The sequence below is a fragment of the Podarcis muralis genome, chromosome 9 (genome assembly GCF_964188315.1).
Source record: "Podarcis muralis chromosome 9, rPodMur119.hap1.1, whole genome shotgun sequence".
In the NCBI taxonomy this organism is placed as follows: Eukaryota; Metazoa; Chordata; class Lepidosauria; order Squamata; family Lacertidae; genus Podarcis; species Podarcis muralis.
In genome coordinates, this window is record NC_135663.1 from 51,475,405 (window position 1) to 51,497,387 (window position 21,983).

Here is a 21,983-nt window from a genome sequence, read left to right on the forward strand (position 1 = left end):
AAGATATTTAAGCCATTTTCTGAAAACCAAACCATGTGTGTCAGACCAAAAATGTCAAGGAAGTGATGCAAATTGACAGCACAATATGCACATTTCATGGGTGGTTTTTATAGCTGCAAAAATAGTTCTTTACAGTGAAGCAAATAATAAAGAGTTCTTTTTAGATTCTAAGTATCTCCAACAAATTAGGGTTTATTTAGCCATTCAGATGGTGCATGCAATTTTTTTGGCTTCAAAATTAAACAGGAAGAAAACAACTTTTGAATAAACACCTACTTCACATTCACAGCCTGAAATTTGCTTTATATTATCTGGCTTCTTCATGCTCCCATGCATTCTTTCATTACCCAAAATTAATTGGACAGTGGTAATCCTTGGACATTGCTTCTTCTTCTTTTTGTCTACATTATGTCAAAAGGGTCTGGCACATATAGATGTGCACTGTCAATTAAAAAGTGGCCAGGCACAAGGCTCTCTAAAACATGGGTAACAGACTGAGAGTCCTTTCTGGTTTCGTGCGTTTATTTAGACATTTTTCTTCTTCTCTCCCCCCCCCCCCATCAAAATATCAAAGAATCAAGTAGCTGCTTCTCAGACATTAGACACTGCCTTCCTAGATATTACAAATAGCTAGCTAGCTAGCTTCAAGTCCAATCCACAGATGCTCCTGCAGCAAATATGAATTTAATAAAAGCCGGAACAGCTTGTAATCTGTATCATCATGCCAGATTTGAAAGCCAACTCAGGAAGATGAATTGGTGCACTAACATGGCTTGGTCCTGCTACTCTGGCGATTGCCAGAAGGTTTGGAGCAGGAGCCTTGGAGACCAGGTGCTCGTTTTCTACTCACTGGAGCACAAAGGCAGCTGGTGTCTTCTGCAAGGAAGAAATGAACCATGCAAAGCCAATGAGTTATTAAGAGAAAGCCTGTGGAAATCAAGGATTGACTCTTTGCTCTCAATTCTGTCAACCGGCAGAGATGGGGAAAACGTAGCCAGTCATTTCCTATGGTTGGGAAGTGGGATTGACTCTGGTTCTCCATTTGATGATCTATTTTGTGGATGTGTCCAAGAGGAACAATTCCCTCCCCTCCCCAGCACTTTCCCTTAAGAAAGTCTACATCTCTCTCTGAATATTTAAGTGATGAAATTAAGACCCAAATTAGAACGATTGCCAGGTATGAATGGTCAAGTTCACTTTTAGAATGGGGTGGTGACCTCTTGGCCATTCAGATGTTGTTGGGCTCCTACTCCCGCCAGCGTACTCAGAACAGCTGATGGTCAGGATGATGTTAGACAGCATCTTCTGGTTCCCCACCCTGGTTTAGAAAAGTTAGCCCCTTTACCCTGCTGTGCTTGAAACAAAAAGAAAGCAGATTGTATAATCAGCTGTTTAAAGAGTAACTCAAGCATGCCAGCCTCTTTCAGTCTCTGAATTAGACACAAGCAATTCCACAAAATGTTGCTGTGCCCTAGTGAGGCTCTCAAACTAAGTTTGTTGTCCCGACTTTGAAGAATCTAGTGGTTTAGCAAAATGATTGTGGCAGTGGCACTCAACTTATGCGAGGTCACCTTAAGGGCTGCCTGAAAAACCCCTCAAGAATTTAGAAGCAGTAACACAATACTGTCTATGTTGTGGACACAGTGCGTGCGTGTAACCCTCAAGATGGAGCTAAGCCTATTTACGCTATTAAAAACTAAAAGCTGCATGCATTATTATTAGAATCACACAAGATGTCAGGGCAGTCTGTCCTCCCAAGTATGAGTGCAGTGCCCTCACACACTTGCAGCGCTGACTGTATTTCACATCCATTTTTGGGTTGCATATTTCTGTTTCTTTTCGGCCAGAATGTAGTGATATTTTCTTTTTTCATCAAGATAAGAGGGCTCTAGTTTAGTGCGATTATTTTTAAATATTTGGCGCAGTTTTCTTTTTAGCTGGAAACATTCATCATCAAACCAAGGGCTAGCGCTATGTTTAAGTACCCAAACTTTAGGTGGAGTACTAAGCTCTACGAACATTTGGAAGATTTCATTATAAATTTTCGGAATATCACTGTGGGAATTAGTGGTCTTTAAGTTGGATAATATTTGTTTTCTCAGGTTGGCTGTAAGTTTTTGCCCCACTGCTGCACTCATTTCCTGGGACCATTTTAATTGGGTCATTTGCTTGTATTGAGAAGGTTCTATGATATTGTACTTGGTTATTTTGGTTTCGACCTTTAAGTTAATAGACAACGATAATGGCTGATGGTCGCTTTCAGTACGCGTTCCAATTTTGAGGTCCATGATCGAATTTATAATATTATAAGGGACAAGAATATAGTCGATGACACTGCATCCTCGGGGGGAGAAGTATGTAAACTCCCCGCTTCTGTCGCCTTTTGTTGAACCGTTCACAATCTGCAAATTAAAGTTGTTACATAATTCAAGTAGGCGTAGGCCTTCGTTGTTTACAACCCTATCTCTGGAGAATCGTCCTATTTTCAGGGCATGTGCGATATCATTATCAGTATTCCAATTTAGTTTGCTACATAGTTGTTCATTGTTGGTTCCCACGCTTGCATTAAAATCACCTGCTATTATCAGTGAGGCGTTTGGGTATTTATCGGTCAAATTTTCTATATAAAAGGTTAGTTGTGACCAATTTTCACTGCGGCTGTTGTTTTTAGTTGGGGGGATATAGACATTTACAAGTAGCAAAGTATCGTCTTTTTGGGTTAAAAGTAGAGCTTGTGCAAGTGGTAAGCATTTTTCTAGCTGCTTGATTTCAAACCCTAAGTTGTCTTTGATCATACAACAGAACCCTGCTTTCGGCCGGCCCTTCGTGTTTGTTTTCAGTGCGGGTTTCGTATAGGAGGTGAATCCATTGATTTTAATATCTCTAGTTGACCATGTTTCTTGTAGAAGTATTAATTCAAAATCTTTAAAGAAGTTCATTAGGTCTGGGTCTCCGTCTTTGTTTCCCCACCCTGCAATATTCCAGGACAGCAAGCGTAGGATCCGTTTTTGAGTTGGTGGCTGGTTGACAGCATTTAGTCATTCTAGTTCTGTTATTGAGTCCAGCGAGGGATTTTGTCTTGTGCAGATACAGCCATTTGTCGCTGCTTTTCGGTGGGGAACATAATGGTGGATCTTTTAGACTCTTTTTTAAAGTGCGGGAAATTAAAATTTCCTCCCTTTCTTGATTTTCTTCCTTAGCTGTTCCTTGTTCCTGAGAAATTTCTGTGGTTGGTGGACTGTTATGGACAGTAGGACTGTTTTCAGTCTCTACTTCCATTTCTTTGGCCTCATTTGGTGTTGAGCTCAGTGTGTCAGGTCTGTTGGAGGTCATCTTTTGTTCAGCAATGTTAGAGTCCTTTGTAGTACTTAAATAAGGGGTACCTATTTCGTTTGGAGCTAGTATTTGATATCTCAGCCAGGAATTTGTGGTTACACTGGTTACTGGTTACGCTGCCATTTTCGCTGCCCTCCATCAAGTCTGCTCGCTGATTTGCTCAAAGACTCCTATAAATCAAGATGGTATCAGTACCTCGAAAAAAAGATTGAATCTTTAGGCATCGAGCTGGAGCCCCTGTACAATTCTAATGAGCAATACATTTTCCATAATATCCTAACTAGACTAAAGGATGTCGAGAGACAAAATATTATGGCAGCTGTAAACAAAATTTGCTCCCCCATATTCTATGATTTAAACATCTTAGATAGCAGAGCCAATTATGTCACTAAATTAATAATCCCAGCCCAACGTAGGGCTTTTATGCTGGCCCGTTTGAATGTTTTTCCCTCAGCATTTGTCAGGGGAAGATATCAAAACATTCCCAGAAACAAGAGATTCTGCAGATGTTCTATGAATGTCCCGGACACTGTAGAGCATATTCTCTTTCACTGCCCATTGTACAGTACGCTCCGTCAACGCGTGCTGTCCCCTCTTTTGGGTGGTCTGGAACCCCAGCAAGGTGAATGTGTGGGATTCTGCCTATCCGACGTTGACCAAAGGGTAACGGCGGGGGTAGCCGAGTTTTTGGTAGCAGTCCTCCAAGGAGCAGGTTAACAAGGAAAACCACTGATTTTATATGTATATATATAAATATGTATGTAGCCAACTGCTGCCTTTCTGTATATATTTTAAGGCTTTTATATGCTATTTTCTCTTTTATGGTTTTATTTGCATAATGCCTAATAAAGGTTTGATAAGTAAGTAAGTATTTCACATCAATCCAATGGCAATTTTGACAGCACTTGCAATTTTCAGCTACGTGAAGACCCCCAAAACTCACAGACCTTGCGTCTGCTGTTAACCCAACTTGTACACACAATGCTGCCTCCTGTTTTATACCTAATATAGTCCTGCAAGTCTTGTCACTATTAAAAGCAAAATATCTGCTATTCTGCCCCCCTATAAATAGCCAAAGTAAACATGACCACGAAAATTAAACTTGGCAGGGCTGAAAAACTCACATGATTATGAACAGTTAAAATAACTGCTTGGCTTTAACAATTGCCAGCACTTAAGCCTAAAAACCTTTGAGATTTACTTCATTTCAAGCCTGAACTGAACCAGTTATCTACTTGTTTCTTCTGCCATTGTTCAGATTCAACATTTATCCATAGCTACCCTTTCAATTTTCTTCTAATTAATTAATGATCAGGAATGTTGTAAAGATTTTATTCCAGTTAACATCTTAATTAGTGACCAGGAATAAGTTTCATCAGCATTTAGTTGCTGAAAAAGCAGAATGAATTAAAACAAAGGAAAACTGCTTATACTGTTAAGAACACTAATTCATAGAGATCTGTTGAGATAGAAAGCCTTCAATAAAATGTGATTTACCAGCCGAATTAGGTCTGGAGCTAGAAGTCATGTGTGAAAAATTAAAGAAGGCATCATTCTGAAAGAGGTCTTCAGGAGAATGGAAATTTCTCTGGAGAAGTTAGTAAAAAGAGAGAGAGAGAGAGAGAGAGAGAGAGAGAGAGAGAGAGAGAGAGAGAAGCAGAATGGGAGTCAGAGGTTGAAGGCAATTAATTATGTTTCCCATTAATATGACTCTGGAGAAATTCTGCCTGCGCTATTACATTTATTAATGCCTTTTATCCCAGATGATAGAAGCTATTACCACAGTGTGTATGCTAACTACTGACTGACCTCTATTGCATTCATATGCAAGTCTGCTTCAATCTTTAATTTGTTTAGATTATTGTCTTGTCCTGCCTAGAAGACTCTGCATAGGGCATTATGCATTTGAAACAAAGCCCAACAATAATAGCATGTAAAGAACTGTAATATAATAATACATGCCCAAAACACCAGCAGTTAAAACTGTTGAATCCTCTCCACAGCATCCAGTACCAGCTTCATCCTAGTCCCCAGAAACCAGCTTGAATAGGATGATATTGCAACTCTCTCTTACTCTCTTTTTGAAGATATGAAAATTCCTGCACGGAATTAAGAGTTCCACAATGGTGAAAAAGCTGCCAATTTTCCAAGCACACTTTTCATTTGACTTTTGTATGCATGGCTTTGCAAAGAAGGCTTACATGAGCAGGTGCTCAGGCCATTTTTCAGGTGGGCAAACCAAATGCATGTTTCAGGCAGGTAGGGTGGAGATAAGATGGATGAAGGCCCATAGTCTGATGTGGAGAGAGAAAACGTGAGCATCCCAGTTCAGTTTCCTGCATTTCCACATCAGTTTGTGGTTTGTTTGTTTGTTTTTAAAGTCCTACTGAAAATTCGCCAGCATTTTAGTGCAAACCTTCTTTAATACTTTTGCAAAGCAATCTCTCCTAATATAATGCATTCTTGTATATTATTTTGAGTAATATATGCATGAACACACACACACACTTCACCATAGTATATGCTTTTTTGTATACTTTTCTTGGCTGCAGAAGTGTGAATCTTGAAGGATGGCTGTGTTTTGGTTGACCAGGCCTGATAAACATACCAGAATCCTGGCCTTTTGCCACTGCCTAGTCAACAAGGCAATGTGTTCTGTTCGCTGAACTTCAGGCTCTATATTTGCCACTTTCCAATTCAAGGCAGTCACTGAACTCAAGGGCCTCCAAGCCTATATTTGGATATGGCTACCCACAGCCTTGGCCTGGCCCTGACTGCTAGATACCTTTCCATACCCCAGCCTTCTTTGACATTAGGACAGCTCAGCCAGTTATCACGAGAGGCTTTAACAAAACCACTACAAAAGCCCTTAGTGTGTTACAGGTAAAAAGAAATGATACGTTTTTAAAGGCATACTTCCTTCTAGTGCTGATCAGTATCTCCTTTATATCTCGTTTAATCTGATACAAACTAAAGGACATGGCTGCCTACTAAGGGAAGGAAAAATGAACAAGAAATATAAATGGCCTTTTTATATGATTATGTCGTTCTTTTCTATTGCATACATTTGTGCACAGTGGCATGCATTTTAAGAAATCCACTTTCATTTTTTTCTCTGGACTTAATAGTTTTGTTAGGTAAGTAAAGCTACATCTCTAAGACAATTTTATGACACCATTTAGTTGATGCCTCCCTCTAAATGTGCATTTTAACAGCACATTATTAAACAGGTAAGGCAGCAATATATATATATATATATATATATATATATATATATATATATATATATATATATATATCATTATGGGTATGAAACAAGAGATTAATTCTAATTCTGAGCTTTAAATTGCTGTCCCTGCTCAACTTGCTTCAGTTGTATTTCTCTGTTCTGCTATCTAAAAACAAAGACATTCAGTCTGCATATATTTCTAATACCTGATGATTATTAAAAGTCATATATATTTTGCTACTGGACCAATCGGGAAAACCTCTTCATTTCCCTTTTGTAGCATCCAATATAGACAGATTCTGGAGCTGGCTGTCAGAATTGATGACAAACCATCACAGACTCTTCCCACTTTCTACTTAGCAACATGACTATATGGAAGAACTAGAGCTACTGTCTGAAAGTTAAAAACCCACCAATCCTCATTATCAGCTTATATTACAGCACTTTCAAATGTGTGATGAACTTTACAACAGTTGTGATTTAGCCTAATGTGGCTAAATCAAAAATACAGACAAGGAAGGGTTTAGCAAACAGTTGCATAACTAGAGTGGGTGTGAGGAATGTCCCAAATTATGTGCAAGATGCGGGATAATCAGTCTCATATAACCAACATGCTTAAGTCTAATTAATGCACGAAGGGGTTAATACCATAGAGTAAGCTGTCCTGTCAGGCTTAGTATGTCCAGTTTCTCTCACCTTGGAAGGAACTAGGTACCTGAGTAACTCAGTGGGTGAAGAGGTTAGAGCTGATTGCTCCAGCGCAGACTGCATGGCTCAAAATTATCCACATGGAATTCGTAAAATTGTCATAAACTGTAAGTAATAGTTTTATTAATGTCACATGGGCATTATTTTGAAATATGAAAAACATTTATATATGTAAAATATATTTAGTTAAAATAATTTTGGCTCAAATTTACCTGTTAATAAATTGTTCTTACGTCATTTTGTTAAATTGGGATGTTTATTGGAGCCTCAATTTAAATTGAATGAGCTAACTTGCCTTTATAAAACAATAGTTGGATATTGTTTGTAATTTTTCTTATTTAAGTCTAATTCTAAATATCTAGATAATATTTATCAGTCTATTCCCCTGTGGAAAAAAATCATTAAACATATGATCAAAGTGGCTGTCTGGTGCTGAATATAAACAGGAAAGAAAATACATTTTGGTGTTGTTGGTTTTTTTACAGTTTATACTGCTGTCACTTCACTCATTTGAAAATCTTCATAACAAAGATGATAGCTCATTACTGTTACTGTTCATTAAATATATATGTTAACCTACTGCAAAATGCCTCTAGGCGACTAACAGTTAAAACAGAGCATACAACCCTACAAGCGACTAATTTTCAAAATACCGTACAAGTCATCAACTTCACTGACAAAATTCCAACTTAAACAGAAAACTAAATAAACACAAAATCCCTATTTGGAATATTAAAGCCAACGGCTGAGAAAGATGGTACTTCAAAACACCAAATACTTGCTACTGCAGCTAAAACTATCAACATACTAAAGGGGGGGGGATTCTTGCAAGGGGGAAAGGCTAGAAGGTATACATCTCTTGGGGTGAGCATTCCAAAGGCAGGGGGCCACTGCCAAGAAGGCCCACTCTTTCTTGTTCCCATTCTGCCCATGTTAGCAGGAGGGCACTCTGATAAAGCAAGAAAGGAATGAATATTAGGATAGCTTTGCTGTCTCAATGATATGAATACCAGCCCAGAACCATTTGCAAGTCTACTAGAATCTATAGCAAGGTTTCCACCACATCCACTGGTTTGAATCAGGGAGGTCTCTTTTTTAAAAAACGATACGATTGCAGTCATACAAACACATACAGAGCAAGAGAGCGCAAAGGGCCTAAGAGTTGTTCAGGGCCCTGCTGTTTTTCAAGAAAAAACAAATCTATCTAGGAAAGAGCTGCTAAACATAGCAAAGCAATAAGGTAGCACTTGTATTTGCCATGAGGTAAAAGCTATTTTAAAAGAGATTTTAATATATTTCTTAAAAACCAAAACCAGAAGAAACCTACAAAGAATTTCATTTCAAGAGTTGAACATTCTTCATATATATTTTAATGGCAAGAGTGCCTAACCTATGGCCATCCAGAAGTTGTTGGACTACAACTCCCATCAGCCCCAGTCAGCAAGGGGTTATGGGAGTTGGAGTCCAGCAACATTTGGAGGCCCACAGGTTAGACAAGCTTGCTTTATAGAAATGAGCAACAGAACACAGATGGATGAAGAGCATCCTTGTCAAAGGCCAGTTCCCTATGAATGGACCACTGCAGGTGTGAGAGAACCTTGAGGAACTGGCACCCTTTCTTCTGCTTTTGGATTCTGAAATGAGCAAGCAGCTACCTTGAAAGAGATGCTGACTATTTATGGCTCCTAATAGACTCAAAGGCCACAGAGAATCAATGGAGGCTGTTAAATGCTTAGCACTTCTGAATCTCAGGCCAGTTATTTAGGTGCCAATCTTGCGCAGCAGAGTTGGTTTTTTCTAAAGCTGGAGTGGCTTGCCAAGGTCACACAGGAGGGCCGTGGCAAAACAGAAATAGAACCCCATATCATCGCCATAGCTGTAAGACCATCTTTCATCCAAAGTTGTCTACTTATTGCAACGTCTGTGTTTAAATTAGTGTTGGGTAGATCTGGAACTCAGGCTTTGTTTCCAGCCCTGATACAAAAAGATAGAGAGAGAAAGCTGCAATTCTGAAAGTTCAGTTTTCACCCGAAAGTCATGGCAAATTTTATTCTATGGGGCTATATTGTAGCGATGCTCACATTTGAATACAGGTGCTTGGAACAACTGGAGTACCCTCTCTCTGCCAGAAATAATACAAATCACTTTTCCCTCCCTGCTGGTATGCTGGGACTGGTAGGCATCTTTGCTGCTGCCGCCCAAATCTCTTTACTCATTTGAAAGGGGAGTTGTAATTAGGAAAAAAACCACTGTTATGGACCCTTGCTCCACAGGCTCTGGGGACTAAGCAGTTGGGGAAGTATCCCACCCCCCAGCAGTCTTCCCAGTTGGGTCCACCCAAAAATTCAAGCCAATGATACAATCCCACAAATGCCTAGCTGCATTATATGTGCTGTTCTGTTCCGTGGAATTTGAACATTGTTACAACCTGCTTACAAATACATGTGTTCTTCCTAAATTGCTGCTTCAAAAAACATTTCTGCGGCAACTTATTGTTGGATTATACCAAATCATAAATAATAAATTCCACATAAATATGAAATCATCTCTCTTGATAAAATGTTAAGCAGCATTTTCAGAATGAATACTAATAGCTTGTTTGTTAGGAAGCAAAATATTCAGCATATCCATGTACTTCATAGCCTCTTTTTGAAATTGCTGAGCATTGAAGGGGCTTAGTTTCTAAACCATAAAAAAACCATTCCCCCTCCATTTGATAGCAACATATTTGGGCCATGGAGGATTCTGTCTTAGGTGCATGTACTGTAATTGTGCCCCACCCAGAACAGAAGCAAGTATGGAGACTGTCTTCTTACGATGGAATAACCACAGTGTAGTTTGTCTAAGGGGTAAATGTGAGCTCCATAATTAGAGAGACGGCTCATACAGCCTAGTTTCTAAACCATAAAAACAAACCATTCCCCCTCCATTTGATAGCAACATATTTGGGCCATGGAGGATTCTGTCTTAGGTGCATGTACTGTAATTGTGCCCCACCCAGAACAGAAGCAAGTATGGAGACTGTCTTCTTACGATGGAATAACCACAGTGTAGTTTGTCTAAGGGGTAAATGTGAGCTCCATAATTAGAGAGACGGCTCATACAGCCTAGTTTCTAAACCATAAAAACAAACCATTCCCCCTCCATTTGATAGCAACATATTTGGGCCATGGAGGATTCTGTCTTAGGTGCATGTACTGTAATTGTGCCCCACCCAGAACAGAAGCAAGTATGGAGACTGTCTTCTTACGATGGAATAACCACAGTGTAGTTTGTCTAAGGGGTAAATGTGAGCTCCATAATTAGAGAGACGGCTCATACAGCCTAGTTTCTAAACCATAAAAACAAACCATTCCCCCTCCATTTGATAGCAACATATTTGGGCCATGGAGGATTCTGTCTTAGGTGCATGTACTGTAATTGTGCCCCACCCAGAACAGAAGCAAGTATGGAGACTGTCTTCTTACGATGGAATAACCACAGTGTAGTTTGTCTAAGGGGTAAATGTGAGCTCCATAATTAGAGAGACGGCTCATACAGCCTACATTGAACTAGAAAACAAAATGTCCATAAAACCAGGGGGGGGGGGAATGGCTGCAAGGGATTGGGCAACACTGCAGGTATTTGAAACTCTTTGGCAGGTGGGCAGGACATAATGATATCAGGTGAGCCATTTTCCTTTGCGCCCATGCTTTGCAGGCTCTGAAAATCAGCTTTGCAGGAACCAGTGATCAGCAAATTATATTTGCCCAGCGAGACAATGTTGTGCTTTTGAGTGCTGGGGAAATGGGTTATCTGCAAGACAAATCTAGCAATCAGGAAAAACATCTGGGCCTTGTACATGTAACAATTGCACAACAGCCATACTAAAAATTCTATGGGAAGGCTCCACGCAAGAGGTATGTGGAATTATTTATATGCAGTTAAAACAACCCTGAAGCTTTTCCATTTGATTCAGTTTCTACCACAAAAGAATGAAAACATACATTTTCTATGCTTATATACTAAAAGAAGCAAAACTATCTCTTCTAAAAAGAAACCAGACCCTAGATTGTTGGCATTCCTGAGTGAACACCTGGAAATTTAAATTTTGATTTACCCTTTGAAAAAATGTTTTAAAGCATTTACATGAACCACATGTGCAATTTTATGGTATTGTCCCCCTAAAAACCATTCTGGAGGATAGTGTGTTGGATGGTTAGCATGTATCATAACAGACATATACTTACACAGCTAAGCTGATAGGCATGCCATCAAAGGTATTAAGTGAGCCAGCTTGCTTTTACTCATTTCTGTAGTAACTGAACAAAATTTGCAACCATGTCACTTTGACACTGGCAGCCTATTGTGGTGGCAAGACCAAGCTACCAATTTATAATTACCTCTGACTGGCCTTCAAAAAATGTTCCCTCTTTTATATAAAGATCAGCCTCAAGCAACTAATCAAGCAGGTGACATGTTCTCCCCATTGGTTTTGAAACAGAAGGCAATTCAGAACCATTTTCAATATAGTCATTAAAATAAAAACTGAAACCTACTGATTGGTAAATGTCCCAAGTCTTTCTTCTAACTGTTCCATCATTATTGTCCATCCCCACACAACTCCTGCTACTTTTCTGCCTTCCCCCCACTTTTTGTTTTGTCCTTGCTACCCACGCATGATGAGTTTATTTCAGCTTCCTGAAATGTCTCTTCAGTACCTTTCTGGATCAGCATACAGTTCACAAAAACCATCTCATTCTCCTTTGTAGTAAACCTCCAAGAGGTTATCATGTTTTCCCCCCTACAATGAAGTATAGGGAATCAGTGGCCTTTGAAGTTCTCTGTTTTCTCCTTTGCTGCAGCTCAAAGGAGGATACCTGAAGCCTCTGCTTCTGTTTTAGATTAACTGCGGTTCAGCATGTTGTCTGAACCCTAAACTGTTGTAAATTTTAACTACAGTTAACAAAAACAAGCCAGTTTCATAAACTATGGCTTGTGAAGTTTGGGTGACACAGCTAGCCAGGAGTAATAGAAAACTGGAAGAAAAAGCCTGAAGGTGTGGGCAGCATGTGAGGTTAAGTTCAGCCCCATCACAATAAGCCATGGTCTACCATGACATTTGTACGCACCCAATAAACTGAAAATAGAATGCCTTCCTCACAAAGAAACTGCATTCACACACTGAAAACTCCAGTTTAGTTCTTCAGAGAATATATAGGTTCACCACTTTTGGAATATATAAATTATAGTAAATCATAGAAAACAATTACATATACCAAAATAGATTGTTTTAAAGGTTCTCAGTTACTTAAAGGCAAGATGCAATGCCCAATCAATATCCCAATTAGCCTTGAGAAAACTAAATCGGATTAAATTCAAGTATGCTAGAATAGCCAACTTTTGAAGGGGCCTTTAAGCATTTCTCTGTTAAATATTGCAGACAGTGTGATTAATATTATATGAACTACAGTGGGCTACATCAATTTGCAAATGAAGACATCTTGACACCTTTAGAACATGAATTCTAGCAACAAAGATGTACATCCTGCTTTCTTTGCTCTTTTATGCCCTCTAAGCGATCACTTGCCCAGGAGTTTGTTAATTCTTCTCCAAGGCCATGCTGGTACTTCGGGGGAAGCTGGCAAATGAATGCTCTACTTTTGCATTTTAAAAATCAGTGTTCTGTTACAAGATTTTGAAAACATGAAACGTAGGGCCTCATTGAATAAAGCTGTTTCCACCCCTTCAATAGTGAAAATTCTAAGTCCCACCTGTATTTGTCTCTAAAGGTATTTTCATGGGGTAGGGTTGGCTCAATATAAGAGTACTTAATCATTACATCCCAGAATAGGCACTTGGACATGTTTGTGCCACTGAATCTTGTCACATGCTTGCTGTGGGCTTGCCAAAAGTGGCTACAGAACAGCCTTCTGCTGGGCTTACAGACAATTTCCATGATATCTGAAGTCTGTAAATACTTCTGCCCTGACCATTTTTTCTTCCCTCATATGTGCAGACCCTCCAAGTGTCCCTATTTTCCAAGGAATTAAGTTCTTAACCCGAGGTACCACTGTACACTCTCTGTACATTGCTATAGCTCAGCTATTTGGCCAACTAAGAAAGCCCACATTGTGCTACATGGCTATTCCTGAATCTCTCCTCTTTCCCTTTTCTTCTGTCACCACAGCACAGTGGGGTTTGTTTGTTAAGTGGTGCTGTTGTTAACCTCAGCATTGCACTGCCTGAGGCAATGGACCTCTAGACAACATTGAGAGTGAAGCCAATGAGTGACCCATTTCATTGAAAGGACTGCAGTGAATGTCACTGCCCATTCCCCCACCCGATCCCCACCCTGAAGGTGATGGGCAGGAAACCAAAAGTCTTCTGAGGTCAAAGAAAACTTGGTCTAGCCCTGCTACCAAATTCTTATAGTACAGGAAGAAGGAAAAACTCATTGGACAGCCTCTCTCGCCCCTGCCCACCGCATGCAATAGAGCTACAGAGATAAAATGAGAGAGATATCAAGTGGTGACAGCTTAAGAAACATAACAGTGATTGAATGGGTTGGATAATGGTTCCCATCAGCACCTCAGTGACAAGGAAGGAATACACATTTCAGCACGTCAAATCAGATGCAATGAAAGAAAGAAAAAACGGCGAGAGGTTATGGTAAGGTGTGATAAAGCAAAATTAAGTAGGACTAAGTTTCGAAAACCATGTACAGTGGTTCCTCGGGTTACATATGCTTCAGGTTATATACACTTCAGGTTACAGACTCCGCTAACCCAGAAATATTACCTCGGGTTAAGAACTTTGCTTCAGGATGAGAACAGAAATCGTGCTCTGGTGGCACGGCGGCAGCAGGAGGCCCCATTAGCTAAAGTGGTTAAGAACAGTTTCAGGTTAAGAACGGACCTTCGGAACGAATTAAGTACTTAACCTGAGGTACCACTGTAAGTTGTTTTTGACAATTATTTTCACAAATTATTTGGTGTGGAAGAAAACCATGAATGCTCATAAAAAGATTGACCACCTAATTTGGGCGGTGTAGAAACTAACAATGGATTAGTTTTTTATTGTGTTTCTCTGCCATCCCTATTCTTGAGTGCTGCTTTTTGATGACATTATTGAACAAAAGTAGTGTATAATTTGAGAGGAAAGGAACACAGAGCCTTTGTCTTCCTTACTTCAGCAGAGAGACATTCAACCAAACAGACAGAGGAAAAACTTCCTCAGAACAGCACAACCAGTAAACATCATAGCAGTCTGCCTAACTGGTAAGCGCTGCCAGCACCATAGGTGCCAACTCCCTGGGGCCCTGGGTGCCCAAGCACCCACAAAATTCCCCATGAAGGGGTAAGGCACCCACAAATTTCAGTGCCAGGGTCATGCACGCTGCATAGCACCCACAGTCCTGGGCACCCATGGCTGTGGGGCCAAGTTGGCACCCCCAGCCAGCACCAGCAGCACCACCACACCCTCTTGGTTAGCTGCCTTTAACATGGACAGAATTAACCCTTAAGTGACAAACTGCTGTTGCACTTCCAACAGGTGTGTGGCCCCAAAAGTATGGATGTAGATCTGCAGTGGGCTCATCTCTCCATCTATGCTCATCTAGCTGCACTCTTTCAAAAGCAGTACATATATTGGCATTGAATGATTAGCCAAAATGGAAATGCTCTTCCATTTCAAGGACCATGCTATTTGTGATCTTTAGCATAATTAGAGTGAGGGTTTCTTCTGTTTGAGGCAATATTGTCAAGAAAAGGTATTTTGCTAAATGATCTTCTCATGCTTCTTAATAGCTTAATCTGCGTCTTAAGTACATGGATTTGAAAAATAAATTGATTCTCTGCAGAGTGTGACAGCCCAATCTCCAAACAGAATCCTGTAAACCAGTGGAGCCTAACTGTGAATTAATGCACTGGAAAACTGCTGAGAGACAAAAAAGAATACTAAAAGCAGAGAACCGAGGCACCTAATAGATCCTGCAAGTGGCAACATTGCTTCAGAATTTATCACAAGGCAGAAAAATGTGACATCCTAGCTAACACCTCATTAAAAGCAGTGGTCGATAAAAGTGGGGCAGATATTCATAAAGCATGGTGGACACTCATAATCTAAGGACACTTCCAGATGAAGGCCTTGGTGAGTGTTGAGCATGTCGATTCCTGAAAGACCTACAGTAGTGATTGTGCTGATCCCCATGCTAATTACTGCAGATTGGAAAATCACAGAACACGAGTGTAGTATTACACCAACAAGTGTAGTAAGAACCTAAGAACAGCCTTCTGGATCAGGCCAGTGGCCCATCTAGTGCAGTATCCTTTTCTCACAGTGGCCAACCAGATGCAAATGGGAAGCCTGCGAGCAAGACCTCAGCACAACAGCACTCTCCCCACCTGAGGCTTCCAGCAACTGGTATTTAGAAGCATTATCACCTCCTACTGGGGAGGTAGAACACAGCCATCAGGGTTAGTAGCCTTATCCTCTATGAATTTGTCTATTCATCTTTTTAAAGCTATCCAAGTTGGCAGCCATCACTGCCTCTTCTGGAAGCAAATTCTGGAAGCTAAGGTTATAAGAGAGGAAGAAAAACATTTCTTTAACCTCTTTCTCCACACAATGCATAACTTCATCCACTTCTCTCACGTTGCCTCTTATACACATTTCCCAAACTCCCTAATAATAATAATAATAATAATAATAATAATAATAATAATAATAATAAAATTTATATGCTACCCATCTCACTGGGGTGCCCCAGCCACTCTGGGTGGCTTCCAGGAAATTAAAACATCAAACACAGTAAAACAACCCTATATAGGGCTTTCTTCAGATGTCTTCTAAAAGTCAGGTAGTTGTTTATTTTCTTGACAGAAGGGTGTTCCAGAGGGAGGGCACCACTACCATGAAGACCCTGGTTCCCTGTAACCTCACTTCTTGCGATGAGGGAACTGCCAGAAGGCCCTCAGAGCTAGATCTCAGTGTCCAGGCTGAATGATGGGGGTGGAGACTCTCTTTCATGTATACAGGGCAAAAGCCATTTAGGAAGGCCCATTTTTATATACTCCCTGTTCCACTTTCTATGCTGGTGCTACTGTGGCAAAAGAAGTTCAAAGCACCATAAGAGGAAAAAACACAGAGGGGGGAATCTTCTGAGGGAAAATAAGGGGAAAGGACAAGAAGGAGCTGTCCAAGATGAAAACAGCAATCCAATCAGCAAGAAGAACTGAACCACAACCTCCAGAGATTTTGATAACTGCTTATTCAATGGCATGTTATTTAAAAGAACAGAGAGCAATCTGAAACTGAAAATGCCCGCAAGAAGTTGGGGTCTCTATAGAAATACAGTGTTCAGCAGTATAGATGAAATATGTGGCTGAATCAGAACAGGGAAAGAATGCAGTCAGACATGCAAGAGGAAATGCTTGTCTATTCTTAATGCTCTCTCCTTCCTCAATAAGGGGAAGTCTGTGGGCAGTGCTACGGCATTCAGCCACCATAGGATAAGCGAACACATGCAATGGAGACTTACAGTGTCTTTTATTATATTTGTTATGTTTTATTCACAAATATATATAGGAGGACCATAGCTGAGGTATACCAAGTCCCTCAGCACACAGCACAGCCACAAGTCCTGCACCAGATCCCCAAACAGCAACTGTGTCCAAAAGAGCCTTCAGCTTGGACCAATGTACAGCTCTCTCTCTTCTCTGTCTGATCATCTCTAAAACTGCATGCTTCCTACATCAGCCGGGAAAAGGCTGTTTTCTCACTGACACCCTTAAAAAGCACCGGTCTCAGACCCCACCCTGCAGATAAATAGTCAATTCAGGAAAGCATCCTCACTAATTAAGAAAACTGTTGTATTTAATCCCCGTCTCTTAGGCTGTGTACACACAGTGTTTTATTCTAGAAACAATGGAGACTGAGTGTTTGTTTTTTCTACACAGTCCACATATAATCTAGTTCTGCTGCATATTTTATTGCACCCAAAAAGCACTTCTTGAGAAAGTGGTTCATTCCCAAAACAAAAGCTCATTGCGGATTGATTCTTTTTTACCCTGCATCTAATGACATAGTAACAAACAGAGTTGACACTTGGGCTACACCTGTATGGAAGCGGGGCTGGCTTGGGCAGGAGACAGCTACACAGTCAAGCCTGGTGTGGTAAGATGGGTTGGAAGGCAAGTTGCTGATGGGGCCAGCCAGCAGCTGGAAACACAGGGAGGGACAAGCCAAAAAAGAAGGAGCACAGGTATAGCTGGGAGCAGACAGAGCCCTGGCAATGGGAAGTTACAGTAATGGTCTGTCTGTGGGTCTCCACACCTGCCCAATGAAGTTGTGGGTAAGCATTTACCAAGATTGCAATCACCACTTCCTTCTTCATTCACCTGGGGAATCTGTGTGGAATGTGGTGGGCTTTCAAATGTGCAGCAAGTAATCACAGCCACTCTTGGGGGTGGCAGGATCTGAAATCAGCATGTTGAGGATGAGTGCGAATGACTCTGGACTGAGAAAACAAACAAACTCCTACGCTTTTGTGCTACACATACAAAGATAACCAGTGTTGAAGCTATGATTCTTCAACATCAACTTCGTTGGACTGGTCATGTTGTGTGGATGCCTGATGATAGTCTTCCAAAGCAACTACTCTGTTCTGAACTTAAAAACGGAAAGCGTAATGCTGGTGGTCAACAAAAGAGGTTTAAAGACAAGGCAAATCTAAAAAAATGTAGTATAAGCACTGACAACTGGGAAACACTGGCCTGCGAGCGCTCCAGTTGGAGAACAGCCTTTACCAAAGGTGTCATGGACTTTTAAGACACTTGAACTCAGGACGCATGGGAGAAATGTGCTAAGAGGAAGGCACGCTTGGCAAATCCACACCATGATCAACTCCTGCCCAGAAACCAATGTCCCCACTGTGGAAGGACGTGTGCATCCAGAATTGGCCTCCACAGTCACAGACTCATTGCTAAAACCGTTTTTATGGAAGACAATCTTACTTGGCTACAAGTGATTGCCAAAGAAGAAGAAAGACATTACTTTGTATGCAGTCATAGGCAAAACCATACTGAGCATCTGACAGTCAAACTAAATGTGAAATACATAGCATTTCTTCTTCTTCTTCTTCTAAACTAATTATGGGGAAAGCAGAGACCAGTTAACACTATGAAGTCACCAATGGGGACTTTCCCTGCTAAAGGTTTCTCTCTCTCTCTCTCTCTCTCTCTGTGTGTGTGTGTGTGTGCGCGCGCGCATGCAGAATTATCCTGAAAAATACAACTTATGTGTTTATTACAGCAAACCATAAAATAGTCATTAACACTGGAGTATCAGTAATCAACCATGTCAATACAATATCTTTTTCAAGTTCATATGCAGGTAGTTTTTAATTTCTTGAGGAAAGCGTTTGGTGTTGAAGTTTTTTCTATTTTAATAATAGCATATGCTCATATTTGTGAGTACAATATAGAACTAATGTATATGTATTGGGGTTTTGTGTTTGTGTTGTGTTTATTGATCTCTGTCAGAAACCAGGTCACAAAATAACATCACATTACAAAACCAGGTCACAATATAATGTCACATTACAAAAGACGTATCTACCTACTTGCACTTCTTGCCCTGTAAAGTGTTACATCATGCACCGACAGAGCCATGGATCTAATACCCTTAAAATGTCAGTGACACCTGCACAACCTCAATCTATCCTGAAATTACAAAACCTATTGATGCATTCTGGATTTTCCCAGATGCGCGATATAGCCTTTGTTTAGATTACGTGAAAACAATCCTGTGAAAAAGGCACTGCTAGGGCAAAATATGTGAGAGTTGTTTACAAGAATTGGGAAATAAGGGTGCAATGCCCTGTGAGAGCAACTAAGCTGACAGAGCTTTGGATTTTGCTCAATGGATACAACCCAGAATACAGTTAATATGCTTAAAACCCCACTGAAATCAGTAGAACCTAAGTATGCTTTCTTACCTCTCTGTACATGGCCTTCCTTTGATATTCTTCAAGGATCTGTAGGTCATCAGGACATTTTTTGCAAGTGATCAAATATCCCTTCCTGTGATATAAGCATTTCCCCCTCTAAACAGTAGAGATCTTTTTTCCTTATAGCTCAGAAAGGTGGGTATAAAGGGAAGGGGGCCTGGTTCTCCGCAGGTAGTAATTCAAAAAACTTAAGTGACTATGTAAATAGAAATGACTGCTATCTGATAATAAATCACATGCAGGCACCCACAGCATAACATGGTTATGGTTAATATGCTTGGGTAAATCACGAACTGTAATGGCCTGTCAGCATTAAAATGAAGGGGGTGAGGAGATTATACTATTACATTACAGGGTGGCAGACGGGAGGCGACAGAACAGCTGTGATTGTGTAGAAGTTATATCTTTGTACCCAGAGAAGGCTGAGGCAGGACATTTGTATTACAGTCTGAAGGCTGGTGGAATACGAGAACTTTGCTTGATTAATCAAGTTAAGTACTGAGATATGGAGGACTTGCTATTCATTGGCTCAGAAGCAATTCTTTGATCTCGTCAGCCCAATAAATGTACCATTTTGATTTGTGCAGCAGGGGCAGTTAATGAAAGACTGGCATGCTTCTTCATTCCTTTTCTGGGGAGCAGATTTAATGATTTATGGGGTGATCAGAATGCTCTGTTTATGAAGTGTATGTCTGGCGCTCTCAAACATATCAACCAACAACAACTGTCAAAGACCAGTATTTCCTTAAGAATGTCAGAGTGATATATGCTACTTTCTGGCGCACTGGTGAAAATGGCAGCATTTTCCAAGAACTGCTTAATATTATGATGCTGTAGCTTAGAGGGTGGTGGAAGTCTGTTGTATAAATTTGGAATTATCATTTGGATAAGCCATTGAAGCTGCAATCCTATGCACACTTACTTTGGAGTAAACTTCATTGGACTCTGTGGAGCTTGCTTATGCATAGGATTTGGGTTCAGCTTTATACCCACTGCTATGGCCTTTTCCCAGTTATGCCACAACAAATTATTTTGGTAAAAAGCAAGCCAGTGATACATAGTGAATTTTGAACTGCATATCTTTAATGTGCTCTAATTGTGAGAAACTAAAGACTTCAGTCCACACACCTTTAAAATACAACTGTACAGCAAAGACTGCATTCATAAAGATGCAATAAATCCTGCTTTTTGCGGGGAGGGGGACTGCACTCTCCATTTCAGGACAAGTGATGTTTTATTATATTCCAGGCAGTCAATGCAGCGATACATATAGCCACCTGAAAAAACAGACTGACCATTATATTTTGATAATTCCATCACTTCAGCACTGCAAAAATCCTATGGTGGTGTTCCTACCAGAATCTTTGCCTGCCCTATTTTGCAGTACTGTATTCAAAAATAAACATGAATCTCCTTTAATCACATCTAAATGAAGATTGAGGAATATGAACTATAGTTCTAAATAATTGTGGATTTACATCTGCATATATCTGACTATGCTACTAAAGTAATCAACATCACAGATCTTCATATGAAACAGAGAAAGAAAATTATAAACCTGAACAGACCCTTTTAAAAAAGGCAGGTATGGGGAAAAGAGTAGTAAAACGAAGGAAGCACAAAACATAAACAAATCACGGCTGCAAAGCTATACAGTACTCACCCATAACAATCTAGGTGCACAGGTTATCATAGAAAAGCCACCGTGTCCATATAAATCATCACTGCCAAACTCTCGCAAAGACGGCACCACATCATTTTCCGTCTATGTTCCAGAATCAAAGTACTGAAAAAGTCCACGGAAGCGTTTGCTTTCACTTTGACGAATGTAGCAGTAGAGGCAACACAAACTGAACTATATTGATCCACAGCAGCAGTCAGTTGCCTCTTGGCTCAGTATGTTTAGTAACTATTTGGTTTCACACTGTTTTGTTTGGATGACTCACACACAAGATGCATCTCCCTTTAATATTTCAACTTGTGCTGCTTTCAGATGTCTGGCTGCTAGCCTCTTTGCAAGGGGCGATTTTGCATATTGTGTCTCAAGTGTGACTACAGGAAACCACCCTGGGTGTAGCAAGAAGCTTTCCATTGTTTCCAGCTTCCACAGGATGCAGGATTTTTGAACAGGTTAAGTGCCACCATCCTTCATCTCATTCCCAGAGATATATATGCAGAGATATGTGGCTATGAAATAAGGTGGAAATGGTTTGCTGCATGCTAAGAATGAATGACAGAAAGCATTTTCCAAAAGTAAGAATGGAATGTTGCCAAAACTATGGAATTGTCTTTGGGAGGTTGGAAATCTTGTTGCCCTGAGAGTTTTGGCTAACAACCCTTGCTGCAACTTTGAACTCTAATTGACTATCAAACTGTAATCCATAATTACCTTTGTGTGCTGGGTACTTGCAGGAAAGAAACTAAAAGTACCCACTCCACCCTTGTCACATTTTGAAAAAAATAAGGCTATTAGCTCTTTGATTGGCCCTGCTGCCTTGCACCCATTCCAAACCTGACAGTCCTGTGCTCCTACTATGAATACAGGTACAGAAATAAAACATACAGTTCATTAAAGCAATTAAAATCATATAGATATAAACACACATTTCGTCCTCCTCTCTCTCTCTCTGGCCCTCAAGCCTATAGAAATTTTATCCTGATCTGCACTGAAGTCAGTTTTTGTTTTTTTCTGCAACCCCCTCAACTAATGTAGGAGGAAGC

General features: G+C 40.3%; 1 protein-coding gene across 50 annotated transcripts in view; it reads right to left on the reverse strand.

The window, feature by feature from the left end:
* The window catches only part of SORBS2 (sorbin and SH3 domain containing 2), a 157,756-nt gene that overhangs the window by 89,359 nt on the left and 46,414 nt on the right, over positions 1-21,983 (reverse strand). For 3 of the 50 annotated variants that reach the window (XM_028744912.2, XM_028744906.2, XM_028744900.2), the window contains exon 2: positions 20,926-21,048. The exons of the other annotated variants lie outside the window; for them this stretch is intronic. The gene's annotated coding sequence lies outside the window, so the exon portion shown is untranslated. The remainder of the gene's footprint in view (positions 1-20,925; positions 21,049-21,983) is intronic. 50 annotated transcript variants of the gene reach the window in all.